The 2070-nt window shown below is 46.0% G+C and overlaps 1 protein-coding gene across 3 annotated transcripts in view; it reads left to right on the forward strand.

Annotated features, from left to right (window-relative positions):
* TRAFD1 (TRAF-type zinc finger domain containing 1) overlaps window positions 1-2070 on the forward strand; it is a 34527-nt gene that overhangs the window by 15559 nt on the left and 16898 nt on the right. The window lies entirely within an intron of this gene.

Raw genomic sequence — 2070 nt, forward strand, 5'->3', positions numbered from 1 at the left:
TTTTTTTTTTTTTCTTTTTTTTTTTTAAGACTGAGTCTCACTCTGTCACCCAGGCTGAAGTGCTCACTGCAATGTCCACATCCCAGGTTCAAGTGATTTTATCTATCCTGCCTCAGCCTCTTGAGTAGCTGGGATTACAGGTGTGTGCTACCATGCCCAACTAATTTTTTGTTTATTGAGATAGAGTTTCACTTTTGTTGCCCAGGCTGCAGTGCGATGGAGCAATCTCAACTCACTGCAACCTCTGCTTCCAGAGCTCAAGTGATTCTCCTATCTCAGCCTCTTGAGTAGCTAGGATTACAGGTGCCTGCCACCACACCTGGCTAATTTTTGTATTTTTGGTAGGCATGGGTTTCACCATGTTGGCCAGACTGGTCTCGAATTGCTAACCCCAAGTGATCTGCCTGTCTTGGCCTCCCAAAGTGCTGGGATTATAGGCGTGAGCCACCATGCCCAGCCCGAAAAGCTCTTTTATTTAAAAAAAATCACTGATTTACCAGGAGCAGTGGCTTACACCATAATCCCAGCACTTTGGGAGGCCAAGGCAGGTGGATCACTTGAGGCCGGGAGTTCAAGACCAGCCTGGCCAACGTGGTGAAACCCTACTCTACCAAAAATATAAAAATTAGCAGGGAGTGGTGGCATTCACTTGTAGTCCCACCTACTCGGGAGGCTGAGGCAGGAGAATTGCTTGAACTTCGGAAGTGGAGGTTGCATTGAGCTGAGATCACGCTGCTGTACTCCAGCCTGGGTGACAGAGTGGAAAAAAATAAGCTTTTGAAAAAAAACCTTTCTCAATCAGCATTGTATCTACATGATATAGAATTTTATTTTTTAATTTTAATTTTTCTTTTATTATTTTTTCAGACAGGATCTCAAGGCTGTAGTGCAGTGGTGTCATCATGGTTCACTACAGCCTGGGCTGTAGTGATCTTCCCACCTCAGCCTCCCAGGTATCTGGGACCACAGGCATGTGCCATCACGCCAAGCTAGGTTTTTTGTTTTATTTTTTATTTTGTAGAGACAGGGTCTCCTTATGTTGCCCAACTTGATCTCGAACTCCTAGGCCCAAGCAGACCTCCTTCCTTGGCCTTCCAAAGTGCTAGGATTATAGGTGTGAGCCATTGTGCCCAGCTGATATACAACTTTAAAGCCAAAAAAGGATATATGTAAAAATCATGTCTCTTTACCCCTGTTCCTCAGCTACCTAAGTCCTTTTTCTGTTCTTTTCTTTATTTTTTGAGTCGGAGTCTTGCTCTGTCGCAATCTCAACAGAGCTCCTGCTCTGTCGCAGTCTCAACAGAGCAAGAGTGCACTGGCACAATCTCAGCTCACTGCAATGTCCGCCTCCTGGGTTCAAGTGATTCTCCTGCCTCAGCCTCCCGAGTAGCTGGGACTACAGGTGAATGCCACCACGCCCTGCTAATTTTTGTATTTTTCGTAGAATGGGGTTTCACCATGTTGGCTAGGATGGTCTTGATCTCTTGACCTCGTAATCTGCCTGCCTCAGCCTCCCAAAGTGATGGGATTATAGGTGTGTGCCACTGTGCCTGGGCTACCTAAGCCCTTTTGATCAATTTATTGTGTTTTCTGTAAGAGGTAATTCATGCATATACAAACAGTGCTGAAAATGTTGGAGTAGCATTTGGAATAGAACTGTAGTTTTTTTTTTTTTGAGACAGAGTTTCACTCCTATTGTCCAGGATGGAGTACAATGGCATGATCTTGGCTCACTGCAACCTCTGCCTCCTGGGTTCAAGTGATTCTCCTGCCTCAGCTTGCCAAAGAGCTGGGATTACAGGTGCCCGCCACCACATACAGCTGGTTTTTTGTTGTCGTCGTCGTTTTGAGACAGAGTTTTACTCCTGTTGCCTGGGCTGGAGTGCAGTGGTACGATCTTGGCTTATCACAACCTCCACCTTCAAGCAATTCTCCTGCCTCAGCCTCCTGAGTAGTTGGGATTACAGGCAGACACCACCATGTCCAGCTAATTTTGTATGTTTAGTAGAGCTGGGGTTTCTCCATGTTGGTCAGGCTGGTCTCAAACTCCCCACCTCAGGTGATCTGTCC

The sequence above is a fragment of the Cebus imitator genome, unplaced genomic scaffold (genome assembly GCF_001604975.1).
Source record: "Cebus imitator isolate Cc_AM_T3 unplaced genomic scaffold, Cebus_imitator-1.0 Scaffold8, whole genome shotgun sequence".
Classification (NCBI taxonomy): Eukaryota; Metazoa; Chordata; class Mammalia; order Primates; family Cebidae; genus Cebus; species Cebus imitator.